General features: G+C 39.7%; 1 protein-coding gene across 2 annotated transcripts in view; it reads right to left on the bottom strand.

The window, feature by feature from the left end:
- LOC136876354 (serine/threonine-protein kinase Sgk1) overlaps nt 1-14374 on the bottom strand; it is a 184181-nt gene extending 169807 nt beyond the window's left edge. Inside the window, exon 1 of one of the 2 annotated variants that reach the window (XM_067150230.2) lies at nt 14257-14374. The gene's annotated coding sequence lies outside the window, so the exon portion shown is untranslated. Of the gene's footprint in view, nt 1-1527; nt 1557-14256 lie in introns of those variants that run through there. The other variant, XM_068228388.1, reaches the window with a different exon arrangement.
- Between the last annotated feature and the right edge of the window lie 5823 nt (nt 14375-20197).

Below are 20197 nucleotides of genomic sequence, written 5' to 3'. Positions count from 1 at the left end.
CAACAACTGTCCTAACTTTACCCCATGAATGTCCCAGAATTGTCCCAAAACATGTCCCACAATTGCCCCGGAAATGAAAATAAGAATTTCTTTCTTAATATTGATCTTACAAATACTTAGCTTTAGAGACAGTTTCTGCAATGCTTTCTTTAGATGTGGGTTAAAAATAATTAATTGTATCAACATTAGTTTTTTCAAAAATTATACATATTTCTTACCAGAAACCAAATTTTTTTAATGCTGAAAATGAGTGTAAATTTTTCATTATTTTTCCTGCTCATTACATGGTAATTTTTTGTAATTTAGTTATTGCCTGTCAGTCAATAAACTCAAAATAATGTATTGCCACTAATAAAGCTTACAGATAATTTACTTGTAAGGAGATATGATGATGTCCCTCTTTTACCCCAACATTTTGCTGTCCCACATTTGCCCCAGTTGACCATATAACAAGTTTTTAGTTTAATGAAGTTTGTAAAAAATGTTCTTGTAAATCTCTACATTTAGAAAGTATACTTTAATTTTGTACAGGAAAATGCATAAGATTAGTTACATATGAACAAGCATACTAATTATGATCACTTGTACTAGATTTAATTTCAGAAAGAATATCTGCTCCGATGTCTTGCAACAGTACAAATAAAATGTGTTGAAAGACGTTTACAAACAACAGGGGTACTTTAGACCAGGGCCTCTCAAACGCCCAAAATCTCACGCGTGCAGATAGAGGCGCAAGAGCTCCGTGCACTGTGCATCGCTGCCGCTCGGCATAGCTCGGGTCAACGCTTCGTCTCTCTGCTACTCGGCTAAGCTCGGCTCAACTCGCCTATACTCGGCTCAAGTCAGCCCGGATTTGGAGCGCTACGGCACAAGTGGGGCAGAGGGAGACAGGCGGAGCGAGGGAGACAGGCGGAGCGAGCGAGACAGGCGCGAGGGAAGAGAGAGTAAGCGCTATTGCTCCAAGTCGAGGAGTGGGGGGTCTGCACTCTGGTCAATCAAGCCAAGTCGTCTTTTGCACCGTGCACAGTGCATGCACCACGCGCATGCACCCTGAGAGGCCCTGCTTTAGACGATACCACATGTCAGAGAGAACACTGTAACATCTGGTGAGAATGAGGCTTAACTCACACGAGTATGAACAATAATTACACAACAGGTGAAAATCAGCCAGATTTCCATACTTCAAATACTGCATGCGCATAAATATCACCCTTATGATCTACCGCTAATCAAGGACCTCAAAGAGTAGAATTTTGAAGCTCAAATGAATTTCTGTCAGTGGTTGTTAAAAAATCTGGAAAATGATGCAGCATTCCTGTCAAAAATCTTGTTCTCAGACAAATCATAATTCCACAATAATGGTACCACCAACTGCCACAACATACAGGGTCTCTCATATAAACCCAGACCAAATCTACCAAATCTACGGTGTTTGTACTTTGCACTTCAGCAGCTGCCTCAGCCGAACATATGTCGCACGCGGCCGCCCTGCTTTAAGCGTGTATACAATCTTATATGAAATCTTACCTCATAAAAGATGCTGGAAGTGTCGTCCTTCCTGGGTTATACGGGCATTGTATCCGGTAACCACATTCCGGCTGATGCAAGTGAGTTCTGCCACTGTAAAGTTTCTGATTTCATTGGTAATGTTTTCTTTTGTTCCTCCAATGTGTGAGGATTTGTTCGATACACATTTTCTTTCAGTTCACCCCACAAGTAAAACTCGCACACTGTTAGATCTTGAGAACGACGGGAAAATACACCAGCACTGATCACTGTCTGCAAACATTTCCGAGATTATAAGAAGGGAATCTTCTGCTGTATGAGTAGGGCCTGAATCTTGCCGAAACTGTTGTGATCCTAAAGGTGCATTTTCCAAGGTGCGATTGTAGCCGCCACGGCGGCCAGAGCCGCGCAACTAGAGTCGCCATATACATTGGCGACAGCAGCCGCAAGCGACGGGCACGTGGGGCGTTTCCTTAGACACGACTCCAGCCGTCAGTCGCGCAGTCCAGTTCGTTAGAAATTGATGATAGCACAGGCGATTTCGTTAGTGGCAGGGCTTTCCTCGACATTTTAATGGAAGGAAAAGAAGACTACGACCATTTATTGTCATTTTTGTACCAATCTCATCCCAAACATTGTCTCGTACAGACATATCCTTGTACTGAGAGTGCTTTAAATCATACACACATTTATACTCAGAAACTAAGTGGCAAAGGGATATATCATGCGAGTGACTGAACACTTCCTCGACTTTTTGTTGCTTCGACAGCGTACCGAAGTCAATAATTAACTGCTACACAACAGATACTCACAGTACATCAACTGTCGCAGTGACTGCTCAATGCACCAGTGTGGCGGCTCAAGCCGCAATCGCCACAAGCTGCAGACCAAACTCAAACTGCGCATGCACAGAGGTGAAGACTGCTGCCGTCGTGCGGCTACAATCGCACCTTGGAAAACGCACCTTAAGGATTCAGCAGGCTAGGGAACTTCACTTGTATTATTTTAAATAAGCACACACTGTACATTTATAAAATATGCAATTAAGATTCTTGAGATCTTTGTACAAGTACAATTACAGCTCTTGGTTAGATAGTCTCTCTCAAAGTCCATGACTATCCAGTTCATCTACACATTGCAATACAATAAGATCAAACCCTGCGAAACTGGGTATTTACTTAGCTTGTGAATGAAGACTTCTTCTTCCATCTGCGTTCGTCTTCTTTCTTGACTTCTTCTCTGCACTGGCGTCTCGAGCGATGCGATGTTAGGTTGAAATGGATGTGTATCACCAGGGCTCGAACACGACACCCACAAACTCTGTCGTCGATCAGGATTTCCCAACAGTTCTGACTACAAGGTTAAGTTTACTGATAGGATAGGCACACCATACAGTATTACACGGCCTTCCTAGTAAACAGTTCGATGTTCGTTCGTAGTCTTTCGGCTCACAGCTACGACAAGTAACTTAGTCGTTGCAGCTAAGAGTCTTTCTATAACAACCTGCTATCAATGTTGTACACAGCGATTCCCTCACTGCCTCATATAACCCTTTACAATTTCTGGACTGTTTTGCCTAGCCACATATGACCGGTTCTGCAGCTCACTGCCACGCACACAACCTACAAATTCTGCACTGTTATGGCTCACAGCCACACACATGCTGCTCGCTCAGTGGTTCGACGGATTCTCCCCGATCTGCCAAAGTATCATTCCCCTATATTTTCCGTACGAAGCCTCTCAAAGTTTTCCCCTCTACTTCTCCAGGAGTAAGCTGTTTTTTAGCCTGATCGGTTCACGTGTTCCTCCCATTAACTGATGGGGAATGTCATGGAATTTACTCAAACGACTTCCTTCTTACTGCATCAGAAATTCTACACACTACTTCCTTCTAGAAACACTTGTCCTCGGACACTCCCGGCACTAAAAGCCATACGCCATTTCATTTTCCAGAAACACTTACAGAACTTTCTATTGCGTTTTCCGTTTTACACTGACATCATGTTGTTGACTATTTTACAACATTATACAGGCACTAACTTGCGTTGCACCACCTTGCTTCAAGTAAAACTTGTATGAAATATTATGCTTGAACAATTATAATTTTTCACTTAATAAAATTATATTGTAAATTATATATTCATAAGATTCTTACTGCTTAGAAACAAGTTTTAGGATTTCGCCAAATATTTTGTATGTTTAATATGGCTGATGATGACCCCGAGTAGGGTTGAAACTAGTCCCATGTAATGTAAATAACATTGTAAATGCAACTTAGTATTGAATAAGTGGAAAACTCTCCTGTGCATTATTTATATGTTATCTGAGTTCAATACGGACCAACAACATGAAGTTCATAACCCTCGATAATAAAATTATCACTCAAACATTTGAAACACTATAACTTCTTGCCACTGTTACATGATCATATAAAATTTAGATCAATACTCAATATCCTTGGTCTCGGAGGCCGCGGATTCGAAACTCGCTCGAGTTTGTTCGCTCGGCACTGAGACATGAAAGGGGGCGCGTCACGACAAAACCACCCATGTTATTCTTCTTCTTCATCTTCTGTTAACTGATGGAAGAATGGCATCAAAATGTCATCTTAGTACCTCCCTGCATTTATTGTCATCTTGAGAAAAAAATAGGCCCAATTACTTGTCTTGCACCAACAGCACACCAAACACCAATCTTCCTATCATAATGAGGGACTTCATAAACACCATTAGGATTTTCAGCACACCAATACCAAGAGTTATGACTGTCCAAACAACCATTAAGGTGAAACCAGAACTTTTACATATGAAAATATGGTGCTGCATGCAATGATAACTGTCTCACCATTTTAACAGCTGAGATTCAGACTGGTGACTTATTCTTTCCAGGTCGAACACATGCAGACTGCTTGCAAGGTCAAGAACTATGTGCGCACCTCCCATACTGCAGCAGAGTACAAAAACCATGCATTCGGTCTCGGTTTATATGAGAGACCCTGTACACAACTGGAATGCTGACAATCCCCACTTGGTGTAACAGGCAGCCTATCAAGAACAACAGGGAGTGAATGTATGTTTGGAATGTTGATCGTCTTATTGAACCAATTTCTTTGAGGGCCGTTTAATAGGTGTATGCTACCTGCACTTTCTATATCATGAACTCCCATTTCTGCTGGAGGATGTGCCACTTGGAGAACGTTTAACAATGAGGTTTCAACAGGATGGAGCTCCACCACATTAAATGTTAGCCATCCATAACAATCTGAATGAGAGACATCCAAGAAAATGGGTAGCAAGAGGATGACCTGTCTCTTGGCCTACTATGTCACCATTTTTAATGCCATTAGAATTCTTCCTGTGTAGGCATTTGAAACAAATAGTATACACCCAGTAGCCTCAAAATCCCGAGCCCCTTAAGACAACTCATCGATGAATCCTGCAGATCAATAATACTGTCTATGTTACGGTGCACTAGAATATACATTCAGCAACATTCCCAGGTGAGCAAGCATGCCACCACTTCCAGCACTTACTAAAGTAGACAACCATTGTTAGTACAGTACGGTTACCCACCAACCCAACCCAACCCAACCCAACCCAACCCAACCCCTCCCCCCATCCCATCTTCGACCCTGATGACGTATCAGCCATTCTTTGGGTCACATACACTTTCATTCACTGAAAATGTGCATAAAAGAAGATGTTTCATGTACATTAAGACACTATAAAAACTAAATAAATCAAAAGTAAAAGATTACCTAAATACACCAGACTCAAACCTATCAGAAGTAAGACTGGTGCACCGCAGTGTTCGGCTTGCTCTACCATCTACGCTTTACAGCACCGCAGCACAATGTGTATAGATTACACCTCATGTGATAGTTTTAACATGGTCGCAATGTCCACTTTGTGTTCCACAGACATTTCATTTACATATCAGGACATTTAGAGAGCACAATCAAGATTTCTAATATAGCCTAATTATATTATGGCATAATAACTTTTGTGTAGGCCATAAACACAAAGATATCCGTTTTACTGTGTTTACTGTGTAAACCCGAAGGGCATATGTTTTCAGGACATACCCGGTATATAAAACTCATTAAGGAATCATTAATGAACAAGGGGAGTGAGTATGCAAAGATCTTCAAAAGGCAGAAGTATTCAGTCAGCAGCACGTAAAGATTGTTGGTTACAAGGATAATGTCCAGATAGAAGTGGTGACTAATACTAAAGAAGTATTAAAATTTACCAATGATAATGACATTTAGAGTAAGATACAAACGTTAAAAACCAGAAAAGCAGCAGGAACTGATAAGGTTTCAGGGAATATACCAAAGACAATGGATTGGGATATAGTACCATATCTGAAGTACATATTTGATTATTGTTTGCATGAAGGAGCTATACCAAATGAATGGAGAATTGCTATAGTAGCCCTGTGTATAAAGGAAAGGGTGATAGACATAAAGCTGATAATTACAAGCCAGTCAGTTTGACATGCATTGCATGTAAGCTTTGGGAAAGCATTCTTTCTGATTATATAAGACATGTTTGCAAAATTAATAACTGGTTCGATAGAAGCCAGTTCGGGTCTAGGAAAGGTTATTCCACTGAAGCTCAACTCGTAGGTTTCCATCAAGATATGGCAGATATCCTGGATTCAGGAGGTCAAAAGGACTGTAACGCGATTGACCTATCTAAGGCATTTGATAGGTTAGATCATTGCAGACTACTGGAAAAAATGAGTGCAATTGGACTAGACAAAAGAGTGACTGAATGGGTGGCTATATTTCTAGAAAACAGAACTCAGAGAAATAGAGTAGGCAAATCTTTATCTGACCCTGTAATAATTAAGAGGAGAATTCCTCAAGGCAGTATTATTGGACCTTCATGTTTCCTTATATACTGTATATCAATGATACGAGTAAAGAAGTGGAATCAGAGATAAGGCTTTTTGCAGATGATTTCATTCTGTACAGAGTAATAAACAAGTTACAAGATTGTGAGAAGCTGCAAAATCACCTCAATAATGTTGTGAGGTAGACAGTAGGCAATGGTATAATGATAAGCAGTGTTAAAAGTCAGATTGTGAGTTTCACAAATAGGAAAAGTCCTCTCAGTTTTAATTACTGCATTGATGGGGTGAAATTTCCTTTTGGGGATCATTGTAAGTACCTAGGTGTTAATACAGGGTCTTTATTTATGCTTGGGAAGGACTTTCTCGCTTGACCTTGGCCGCCGATGACAGGCCGCTACCGGCCGCTGGCGCGCGCGGTTTCCAGCACTTCCTGCAGTTGCTGAGAGCTGAGCTCCGAGATAGTAGGGTGTTCAATGAAGCTACTGCGTACTGTACGACGTAATGTATAGTATTTTATTGTGATTGTGCATGTATAGTGCTGTAATGTATGTGAAATATTAGTTACGTGAATGTGTATATCTGCACAATACTTACATTAAGTGCAGAAAATTGTGCGCTAGGACAAGACAAAAGTTTTGAGCGAAATTTCCAGGGAGATCCATTACTATCAATTGGACAATAAAACAACTGGCCAAGAGATTCAAACGTACAGGTTCAGTAAACAATAAAAATAGACGTAAAGGTCGTTATCTTCTTACTGAAACGTGTTTGGTACGAGGATCATAAGTAAAAATCTGTGGCCCCCTTGTAGCCCAGATTTAACGGTATGTGATTTTTATTTGTGGGGAATATTAAAAAATGTAGTTTATGGGAACAACCCTCACACACTAGATGAATTTAGAGACAATATAAGAACTGCAATTGTATCCATCAGTGCTGAAGAACTTGGTAGAGTAACCGAAAACTTCATTAGGAGATGCCGATTATGTTTGGCATCGCATGGGGAACATTTTCAGCATAAACTGTAAAAATGGTCAGCAAAACGCACGATAATGATTTTGAGTATAAACTGTAAACATGGTGAGAAAAATGCATGATAATGATTTTGAGCACCGTATTCTGCCGTACATATGCACGCGGTAGCCAGGAAATGATCCGTCACTGGCGGCCAAGGTCGAGAGAAAAAGTCCTGGCCAAGCATAAATAAAGACTCTGTATAAGGAAAAATCTTCACTGGGGTAATCACTTAAATATGATTGTAAATAAAGGGTACAGATCTCTGCACATGGTTATGAGGGTATTTAGGGGTCGTAGTAACGATGTAAAGGAGATAGGTCTTAAGGCAATGATGGGACAGGAAAGGCCGAGGAATGGGAAGGAAGCGGCCGTGGCCTTAATTAAGGTACAGCCCCAGCATTTGCCTGGTGTGAAAATGGGAAACCACGGAAAACCATTCTCAGGATGAGGGAAGGGAGGGGAAGTGGAGAGTATGACAGATGGAGACAGAGATAATGCTCTGTGCGAATTCACAAGTTTCTCGTTTGTTTAGCGCAGTCACTTTCCAGCCCCAGTAGGAAGTATAGTCTTTTGTCCATATCAGCTACTAAGTTTGCAGTATAAATTGGTGAGAATGGCTCTGTTTCAGTACACCAACGAAGAAATGGCTGACGTGCACCTAGCCTACGGCGCAGCAAATGTCAACGAAAGAGAAGCCCGACTAATTTATGGCGTCTGGCACCCTAATCACGGGCAACCTCATTCAACCTTTGTGCGCAGGGCGGAAAAACCCCTCATGTAACAGCAGTGCACACATTTCAGCATCGGTTTAGTGTCAATACTTGGACTGGCATAGTTGATGACTATTTACTTGGATCATATATCCTTCCTCCTCGCCTGAACAGTGAGAAATGCTACCATTTCTCGGTAGAATCACTAGCTGGATTATTTGGAAGATGTTCCTCTGGGTACCCGACAGCGAATGTGGTTCTGTCGTAATAGTGCTCCACCGCATTTCACTCGCCATATCACACAGCACCTACAGTATATACCTATTCTATTCGTATGGGCTATTTGCGTTAGTACCTCGACGCACTGCCAGAAAATAATAAACTGAAAAGGATTTTATTAACTGAACACATATTCAACAAAGCCTTCAGAACACATATCTACTATATCTGTTAACAACCATGTTTACAAAACATACAGCTTCGAATAAAGAAAAGCGCGCCCATCATCTTGTATCTTTCCTATCCGTACAACAAAATGAACACTTGAAGTAAACAAGAAATAAAGGGTTCCTGGAACATGTTAGTATCTAGTGGAATGTCCCCTAGCCTTTATAACTGCCTAACATAGAATACACTAATTTTTTGCACATGCCTGGGCTGATTTTCTGCCATTCCTGAAGAATCACACTTTTAAGTTCCTCCTTCGTACACACACGTTGCCTACGGATATTCCTCTACAATGTAGCCTCAATATGTTCGATGGGATTTAAATCCGGAGACTGGGGAGATGTTCTAAGCTGCTTAGGAATGTTCCAGATCAACCATGTCTTATTAATTTCAGCAGTGTGTTTTGGGTCATTATCATGCTGGAACGTATAAACAGATGGCACTCCATTTTTCGGCACTCTGCTTCACATTTGCCCTCAGGATTGCATTACAACCCTCCTTGTTCATCATTCCGTCAATGAAATGTATGTTACCCACACCTCTGGCTGACATACAGCCCAAAAGCATTACACACCCACCACCGTATTTTACAGTTGGGAGTGTATTTGCCACATCACTGTCTGTACCAATTTTTCTCCATATTCTGTGGATGCCATCTGACCCGAAAAGGCTGTGGATACCATCTGACCCAAAAAGGTTTATTTTTGTCTCATCAGACCAGATAACATCATTCCAGAATTCATTCTCCTTATTTATATGCTCCTTAGTGAATGTCAGTCTAAGCCATCTGTTTTTTTCTACTCATGCATGGCCTTTTCCAAGGGATTCCTCCGTAGTACCCATGCCGATACAGGATCCGACGGATGGTGGAGTTGCTGATCTTTCCAGTTCGTTCCTCCATGAGTTGCCTCAATACTGGTGCATTTAATATGGAATCTGACTTTATCAGCCGAACAACAAACCGTTCTTCCCTTTCAGTTGAACATTTTCTCCCGAGTTTCCTTGGCGTGTTCTTAATAGTGCTTTTGTATTTACATTTATCAACCACATACTGCACCGTAGAATGTGTTCTACTGACCTGCTGCCCAATCTTCCGTAATGAAAATCCTTTAAGTGCTAGTTTAAGTATAGTGTTCTTAAGGTTTGTACTTAACTCTGCACTACTACCCATGCACACCACAGATACACTAGGAAGGAGAGTAATGCACTTCACCAGTCTTACGTTGCCACTGAGACTTTTCCATGCATCGCAAACAAACTGTGAGCATCATCCTGTCCATGTGTACGAATACAACTGGTATACTTATTTGTCGATGCCGGCACATTCACATCAAATCTTCTTGCCTGTTTGTAAATAAATATGGTTTTGATTAACGAATTATTATTAACAAAACAAGTTTTTACCCATAATGTAAGTTTTATTTTAGTTTTTCAATCGTTAATGTGAATATACAAGACTTGATAAAGAAATTAAAGCCTGTACAAATAACAGAGCCACATACTGTAAATGATCATTATCCAGGGAGATAGATAGGCTGTGGTGGGCTAGATCAGGGCCTCCCAGGGTGCATGCGCGTGGTGCATGCACTGTGCACGGTGCAAAAGACGACTTTGCTTGGTTGACCAGAGTGCAGACCCCCCACTCCTCTCTCCCTACACCTGTCTCCCCGTTCGGCCTGTCTCCGCGTTCCTCACCTTCACTGCTGTTTCTCCCCCACTGCGAAATGTTTACGTGTGGTGAGCGGAGACGCACAGTTGTATGGGACAAGGTTACCAGTGTTATTAAAAAATTAAAAAAGTAATTAGAAATACACATACATGTTTGAGAGGAATGTAAACATAATTTTTAAAAAATACAGAACCCGTAACCAAAATGAAAATGCTACAGTACTGGAACAAAACTCATTTGTGGATATAGAATGCTCTTCTTCAAGCTGTTTCAACTTCCTTAATTCTTTCTCTCTGACGTCGCCTATGATTTCACAATAATTTTCCGAATGTAGTCTGTTGTAGTGTCTTTCAATAGATGATTTTCTTACGCACGTAATTATCGTCTCACAGATTAAGCATTTGGCGTTATCGTCACGACAAACAAACAAAAACAAAAAATACGAAAGTTCCCAGTTCGATTGAAATGGACTTTCGGAAGTCTTTGCTTTCTTCGAAACAGGTTGCTCCATTATTATGCTGTTGTCGTGCGCTTGTCTATTTCACTGATAAACACGTCGTCTACCACCAAACGCTTCGTCGCTCTCAGCACACTACACCATCCGAGTCAAGCCGAGTTGAGGCGAAGCGTACCGATGCACAGTGCACAGAGCCTATGCACCTCGCTCTGCACGCGTGAGAGTTTGGGCGTTTGAGAGGCCCTGGGCTAGATAAAGAGCCTCCGCGCTCGGCCGATTTATCTCCCATGGACTTTTCTTGTTACATGAAAATCGAAGTAGAAGGGGGGAATACTAAAGATTTACTGTAATCAAACCATTGGGCGTATTATCTTTTTTTTTTCCCCTTTCAGTATTTCAATCCTTTTACAACATTGGAAGTAAAGGAATTCACAATCATGTGGTGGCAGCGATACATTTTCACGCATGTTAAATAATAAAGAACTTTACTGAGGCCAACAGATGGGAGAAGAAATGATCGGTTGCATTCCTTGACTGACAAGTGTGTCTTTTTTAGGCCTATTGTGTGTTCTTGTACGGCGTGTACGCAATTACGGCTGCTTAATAAGCAAACTGCGGATATGGCCTGTAATAGACAAGGACAATACTCTGCGAGAGTCTAACAAAGAAACTTCTGTATTCACATTGAGAATTTATCTTTGTCTCTGCCTATCAGACACCCCATTTCCCCTCACACCACTGAAGCACAGCAACAGACAGTGATTTGCGCTCTGGCACAGCAAATACGGTACGTTGAATCACACACTCAGAAGTAAGAAAGTAACCTCATTTTCTCAAAATTAAAAATTTTCTCCGCCAATTCAACTGTGTCATCATTCTTTATATAACATGAAAAGCATCCTGATTTTTTTTTTTGTCCGTATAATTTAGATACACCCTATATAGGCTAAATAGCTTACAGGAACATGAATAAGAACACATAGCGGGATAAAAATAAAGACAAGTCAGAATCAGATGAGAGCTTAATACACACAAAAGGAGACCAGACCAAACATGAAAACACAAGACGACAGTCTCCACATCACATGCAATCTTCAAATAGATAGACTTGCTCCTCATCAATTCCATTTCTTCTAAATCCATTTCTCCCCAGCCTCTCATGAGCTCGTTTCTGCTTTCCAGCTTCCATAGTCAACCCGAACACAAATTTAAGGATGACTTGTACTGCAAACTTTCTTTCAATCAATCAATCATCAATGATCTGCATCTAGGACTGTCGTCCAAGTGGCAGATTCTCTATCAATTGTTTACCGAGCCTTTTGTTAAATATTTGCAAAGAAGTTAGAAATTTATCAAACATTTACCTTGATAAATTATTCCAATCCTTTACACCTAATACTATAAATAAATATTTGTCTCAATTTATCCTCTTGAATTCCAACTTTATCTTTTCAACTTTTAAAAGCTCCGCTCAAGGTTATTTGTCTACTAATGTCATTCTACACCATCTCTCCACAAACAGCTAGGAACATACTACCTAGTCAAGCATCTCATCTCCTTACTCCCAAGTACTACTCGTAACACTACTCCTTTGTCAGAAATCACCCAGAACAAATCATGCTGCTTTCCTTTGGATCCTTTCCAGTTCTCGTATCAACTAGCCCTGGTAAGGGTCCCAAACACTGGAACCATACTCTAATTGGGGTGTTCATTATTCCACCAGTCACTTTTTCCAATCTTTACCCACAGTTGTACATATGCATTCCCTTGGTGTTTCTACTACAACATCCCTGTATGCCAACCACTCTCTCTATATCTTGAACCTGCTGAATACCGGTACGTATTCTTTGGAAATTTTCACTAATCATATCAACGTACTTTGTCAAATTTCCTTGTCCTGGAGACTTTCCACTCTTATCTGTCAGCAGGGAACTTAACCTTCTTTATCCTAGGTCACTCTTCCTCCAACTGCTAAAGTACAATGATTAAAAACTCAATCACCATCACTAATCACTACCATCTACTGCAAATTCAGTATGCATGATAACACTAGGAACCACAGTATTCAAAGGATCAAAATTAGAAAAATGTACAAACTTGCACATGGAATAAAATATATTTACACCACTCTCTTTCTCTCTCGAATACTAATATAATCTAATTATCGAATAGAAAAAAAGCGTAGAAAGGTATAACGGAAGAGGCAAAGCCCTGGAATTGTCAATTTTTAGAAACAACAGCCTTCCAGTCTCTTCTACATCCATCCAACTTTCTAGGACTATTCAGAATTGACCTTCACATTAAAGAACGAACCATCGCATTAAAGACGGCAATTAATAGCATTAAGAACATAGGACAACTATCCCTGCCCACAGCTACCACACTGTTTCGCTTAAAAATTGCTCCCATCATAACATATGGATTGTAAAACATCTGGATACACCTAAAGAAGAAAAATTTCGAAGACATAGAAATTTCCAATTTCCTCAAAAGAGCACTATGTCTGTCAAAGTACACAGTATCCTGACTTACATATGTACTGGCAAGAGAGCAATTTTTCATCAAAGACCTCCGCCTCGACTTACTTCTACCAGCTACCAAAGCCTACTTGGATGTACTGCAGGAACTCAATAAGAAGAGACAAGAGATATGGCCAATGGATGCAATGATATATAGGGAATGGAATCAAGCCGGATATAACCTACGTCATGTATTGACAAGATATACCGTACACGGTTTCCATCATCGGATATGCCTAACAGATAAATTCCATGACCCGGACGATAACTGCAAGTGTAAATTATGCAGAGCCTACTATGACCGATATCATCTGATACTGTGCAACAAAAGACAAAACTCTCTGACAAGTTTCTGTAAGAACTAAATGCACATTGTGCGAAATTTATCATATTATTAAATATAAGACAGTTCCGAAAAAATATCTCAACGAATACATGGAAATCTTTATTGGAGAATATAATACGCATAATTATATGACGTTTATTCTCAAAGTAGTTATAAATGGTGACAACTCACGTCTAAGTGATACACAACTTTCTGAACCAAATTACGCAAAAATCAATTATGAAAAGAAGAAGTTTGATCAACACAGAATAGCTTTACAAACCGTTGATCAGAAAAAGTACGTCCTTAATTCCAAACCATCAAATTAATGAATTAGTAACATCACTGAATGTAAATATAATTATGTATATACCCATACATAAACACAAACGGAAAAATCCTTTGAAATTGGAACTGACAACACCAATGATCGTTTGCATGGCTGTTTTTCCTCATAACTTACAAAAACAAATTCAATCATAAACAACAGGCCAATCCGATGGTACTTCCAAAACATCGTATTATGCACTACCTTCTTCGTAATTCTTGTACAAAGGTCTAATAAATGAACTTACCAACGCCCACTATCTAAATGATTTATCCACTCTGAGAATTAAATGGGGGGAAAAAATCTAACATATGTCTGGAGGAAAACTTGTATCGTGAGTATGAGTCACATAACAAGTATGACACCATTTCCATGCACTTATTACAACAATTTTAATTCTAGCATTGCTACAACTAACCTTGGCAATTATCAGCTCATCATTCAGCGATGTCTTTCTAAATTTGCAATTTCAGACACACAAACACGCCCCTTATTTACTGTTTCTGATGCTCTCGATTCTGTATACATTACAAACGTCATTGTCATTTCAGCGACATTCTACCAGAGCTGCCAATACACGAGATTCTGCGTTATAATAAATAACGTATAAAATGTAATTATATTGAATAATTTAACGTAAATTCATCCATTGCTCCAAGTAAATACCATTATAACTCATATTATGAATGGATAAACAGAGTAGGAAAGATATGAAAACTATAGTAACTAACTCTTAAGTTGGGCACATTTATCGGTCTGTCAAATTCCTAGAAATATCGTAAGTCGTTAACTGCAAAAATGTAGCAAAAATGCAATTAGCTTGAGGAAGTTAAAGGAGTAGAAAATAAATTATTATGTGTGCATTATACATTTCAAACTATTGTATACAGTGCATAATCAACTCTGTAGTGATTAAAGAGTACGGTGGAAAAATACGACGCTCCACATGGGAAACTGAGGACTGCTATTCGTACTGAGCGCGAAGATTTCCAAAACGCTACTCTGAACGAAATTGTATTTGGAATCGTTCTATAATGTAGCGTGTACTAGGAAGAAACGTTTGTATTGGGAAAATTTACTGACAAAAGACATGTGGCTATGGGAAGTCCACTTTCGCCCGTAGTGGCTAATTTATTTTCGGAGCATTTTGAGGAGGAGCCTATTGCCTCGGCGCCCGTCAAACCTATTAGGCCTATATGCTGGAGGTATGTTGATGATGCACTTGTGGTCTAGACAGTAGGTCCTTAGAAACTTCATCTATTTCTAAATCACCTAGAGTGACCGGGATTTGAACCACGGAACCCAGCGGTGAGAGGCCGGGGCGCTGCCGCCTGAACCGCGGAGGCTCCATCACCTTCTGAAATAAGGTGTAAAGGCACAGATGCGAGAGTAATATGAGGATATCCAATTATTTCCTTTATTACGGCCTTGCCTAGATAAAGCCTCTTCTGTATTTGATAAAGCCGACAGCCGCTTTTCTCTTAATTCCCTTCTAGACGGTATTGCATGGAGTCGTATCTTTTCTGGCTGCGAACCACCTTGCCGAGATTGGCAAAATGGTACACAATAGTTGAATATTTCGGGGGAAAGAATCTGAATTTCAGTTCTACGAAAAATGTACCTTGCACAAACGGAAAGAAACAAGTACCTAAACCGTAAAGTCACTTTTGAAATATCTATAAGCATAACATGATTAATTCATTTCACAGTTCTCTTGTACAAACGGAAGTGACCAGACACGTTTATTCATTGTACGAATTAACTCAGGTTCTATTCTATCCTCTTTGCTCAGGTTTTCACTCACATTCAGGCACCAATAACACAGTGCTATACACACACACACACACACACACACACACACACACACACACACACACACACACACACACACACACACACACACACACACACACACACACACACACACACACACACACACACACACACACACACACACACACACACACACACTCTGACAGCGAAGATTGTGCGTCTACTGCTGCACTCTTACGGCGACTTGGAGAAATATTGGTAGTCGAGCCTTCCTGTGTAAAACTAGTGGCATAAGACAAGACCGACTACAATAATATCAGACCTTAATGTTACTATCGATTAGGAGGAAAATGGCGACTTCGTAGGCGAGCGTTTGAGACATGTGGTTGGTTCATGTCTGTGTTTACATTCTGTTAAAGAGTGTTATTTTGATCGAGTTATTGAAGTATAAAGTATATGTTTCGTAAAATAGTAATCTATAACGGTTTATCAGTATGGTGTTTTGTTAGAAATTTATATGATGGTATTTTTGATGTATAATAGTGTTTATATTGTCGCGCTGTAACATAGCACAAAATGGGTCGTTCCTGTTGCGTTCGTGGTTCTAGATCTAATTATACCGTTGCTGAAGCTTTTAAATTCCCTGAAGATAGTTCTCTACAGGAGAAATGGATAAGGAATATTCACCGGGAAATTTTGTAGGTCAAAGACCAAACTATCGTACTAGGCTATGTGTGTAACCAAAATTTGTGGTTAGGGAAGATCTCTTTCCAACCGATAACAGTGAGCCTATTCGTTTTAGTTTTCTCATTCAGTCGGAGTAATTTCATGTAAGTTGACGATAAGTATTAGTTTCTATGTATAATATAAGTGTGTGAGTGTATTTATATGGGTCACTGGTCACTAGGATCTGGAATTATACGAAGTCATGTGAGAATATATTAGTTTTGATCGTGTTGTGAACCGGATTTAAACAACACCTCCTAGATATATAAGGCCTCACAACTGTTCTGGGAATATACTGTGACGTCAAAATCGGGAGGCAAGCTTGAACCTTTTCAGTAATAACACAGCAATGAGTTTGGCCATGTAACGCTGAAATTAGAAAAGTTTTAATTCGTTTAATGGTGCCAATTGTTAATACCGTTGTACGTAATGGTACTGATGTGTTGCGTACTCAACTTTAAGGAGAATTCCGGCAGTGATAACGAAGTGCATGCATTAAGTTTACGAAAGACGAGGTTATGCGGCAGATATGTTTACGTGCAATTCCAAGACAAGACTACAGATTTACTAATAACTGAATGGTGAGTAACTATTATTAATACATTCTCACACAATCATAAGAGTATAGGCCTATGACGTATTTAACTACACGCAACAGCTGGTGATATGTAGGCATATTTACTCTTCAGTGATATAAGGTTATGTTAGATCACAATCATGGGATACATTATTTCAACGGTATTATTATTATTATTATTATTATTATTATTATTATTATTATTATTATTATTATTATTATTATACGCATTAAAACACACCACCTACAGGAGCTGCTGGTGTAGGCCGATTCACTCTGTAAATGCACGAATTTCGCTCACGGTGATACATTATTTTACAGGTATGCCACAGACATTTCAAAGTCGGTGATATTTTATGGGAAGTAACTGGTACTGATCCTGCCAGAATGTGACTATAAATATGATGGGCAGTTGGAAAAGATATAAGCCACTGCTGTCTCTGACAATCATGGTCTTGGAAGAGGAGTAGTTAAAAGAACCAGGCAAAAATGTAGAATAGAAAGGAGCAATAAACAGAGCCATTGAATATAGTATAATACATATCTATACACAGAATTTCAACACAGCTGAAAAGTACAATAAACACGTTACCTGATGGTTGATGTACTGTGATGAAGGGAACGTAAGTAATTTTTCTGTACGTCGATACATCAAGGCAACCATACTGCATGGCATATGTTATCATCTTATAAGACATGGCCTTTGTTCTAAACGGGTTTTATTAAAGTAAAAATATTTCTAATGTATATGTGGACAAAATTACTAATACAAATGCGGTATATTCTTTAGTTACAAAACATCATAGCTGCATTACAAGGAATGACGGTAACAATGTGTAGAAAGATTCAATAAATAAGTTAATTCTAGTCCTAGTTGGTGAATTGAACACCGAGGATGATGCCCCACAGTTAATTTAATAGTCGCAGTTAAAACATTTCTTAGTTCATAAAGGAGTATGTGCATGATTTTCTTGTTATTTGTTCAACCTTCTGTCTGATCTCCTCATGTTTACAAATTTATGGCCGACCCCGTGGTAAAGGGATATAATGCCTGCCTCTTACCCGGAGGCCCCGGTTCTATTCCAGGCCAAGTCAGGGATTTTTACCTAGATCTGAGGGCTGGTTTGAGGTCCACTCAGCCTGCGTGTTTACATTTGCGAGCTATCTGACGGTGAGATAGCGGCCCAGGTCTAGAAAGCCAAGAATAACGGCTGAAAGGATTCGTCCTGTGGAACCCAAGACACCTCGTAATCTGCAGGCCTTCGGGCTGAGCAGGGCCAAGGCCAAGCCCTTCAGGGCTGTTGCGCCGAGCGATTTTTACAAATTTATGAGACAGTAGCAATTTAATGTTGCCACAATACGTCAATACTTTTAAAAGAGTAGGCTCCAGTCCGAATGGTAGTCCAATATTAGGTTAGAAACTTACATACTTTCTGGAATACATAAAGGTTTCGAACAGAATTACAAATTAGTAACATCGGTAGTAGGTGAAATTCTCATTAAACCATACATGAACTTCAAGAGAGGAAACATTGTAGGCTCATGTGCAAATACTGCCAGTGATGCTACATCAGCTTAGATGTTAGGCCTATGCTAATATTATACGTGCTAGTTTTCTTTTAAGAACACGTAATGCCTATTTAAATTGAAATATGTTTGTAACATTCTGTTGTGATGTTAGCAATTCGGCCTAAGTGAGTTAACATTGCAAAATGCTGTCGTGTTTTACAACTGTCTGCTGTTTATCTTTAATGGCAGAGTCAGTAAAATACGGTAATAACGTCAGTATAATTCAATATCCTTCAAATTTGAAACGCTATTTGTTAGTAAATAAATTATTCCATTGGCAAAAAATATTAAATTCATGTCTGTGTTTAACTATGTTCCGCGTTTCTCTGCATTGCCATCGCCTCCGTAGCGTGACGTCACTACGCTGTTGTTAGGCCTTATTATCTAGGAGGTGTTGATTTAAATCGAACTATGGCAATGCCTCTCATACATCTATTCTTAAGTTCTCTAAGGAATAAAACATTAAGAGAGAAGTGGATTAGGAACATATATCGTGAATATTTCTACAAAACAGTAGTATGCATATGTCATCTGAGAGTAAGTCTGAGATTAGGGAAGACTTTTTTCTAATTCTAAATGGTTGACCTATTCGTATTCCTCGAAAAAAAAATTCATTTAGATATTGATAATTGATATGGTGATGTTCCTTCAGTGTCTATGTGCTTCAAGTGTCGAGTGATTTAGATGCAATTGTATTTTGAAAGAATCTGTGCTTGCCTGCGGGAACATTTGGCTAGATCTTGATGTATGACAAAAATTATAGTGTGATAGATGAAGAAATCTGAACACTGTTACACAGAAGAAATAGTGACTTGCAGGGGTGGTGGTGGTGATTATTGTTTTAAGAGGAAATACAACTAAGCAACCATCCTCTATACAACATTAATCCCAGAGAAAGACTGGAAGGGGCCCGACACTTCGAAAAATGAAGGTATCGGCCGAAGGAAGACAAGGGCCACGAAAGGCATGAAAATGAAAGACTCCCTAGGCATCCATACGTAATACCATTGGGGTCAGAAAAGAACAAGTGTTTACCAAGCGATGCCGGATATGATAGATGAAAGCGAGGAGCCTGGCACAAGTAAGTGGAAGCAATGCCAGGACTCAGCTGAGGGCCCCGTGGTCGCTCCAGAGTTCAGAGCCCCTGGGGCCCCTTTTAGTCGCCTCTTACGACAGGCAGGGGATACTGTGGGTGTTATTCTACCGCCCCCACCCACAGGGGGGATTTGCAGGGATTAGCTTTGTTTGTAACTCAGGGGTTTTATTGTATCAATACCTTCCGATTCTTGCTGTGGTTATCTGTTATCAAGTAGTCTACATCAACTTGTAGCTCGTCCATGTAGGTTAAAGACATCATTGTTTAGAGTCAATAGAGTTGTTTTACTCATGTTCTTCAATGGGTAAAATCCTATTATATATTTCGTGTCTGAACGCTTCATTGCTAAGTTTACCATCATGGTTGGAAGTGCTACTCTATCATATTGTGTCAACATATGATATAAGAGTTTCCAGTAAGGAAGGCTTAACATCACCGGGGCTGTTCATTGGGCTGGCATAATTATTTCGGGTGTACTTCATTTTCATCGAGTGCTGAACATTAGAAATTGTCCACCACTGCGAAACTAAGACAACACGTTACGTTTCATAGTTCTTATGAGAGTAAATAAATCGAGGAATTTCGCACCTTAAATTATTTTTAAACATTCAAAATGAT

Source organism: Anabrus simplex, chromosome 6 (genome assembly GCF_040414725.1).
Source record: "Anabrus simplex isolate iqAnaSimp1 chromosome 6, ASM4041472v1, whole genome shotgun sequence".
Taxonomy (NCBI): domain Eukaryota; kingdom Metazoa; phylum Arthropoda; class Insecta; order Orthoptera; family Tettigoniidae; genus Anabrus; species Anabrus simplex.
Note: the sequence above shows the minus strand (reverse complement) of the source record. Positions and strands in the feature narration are given on the sequence as shown.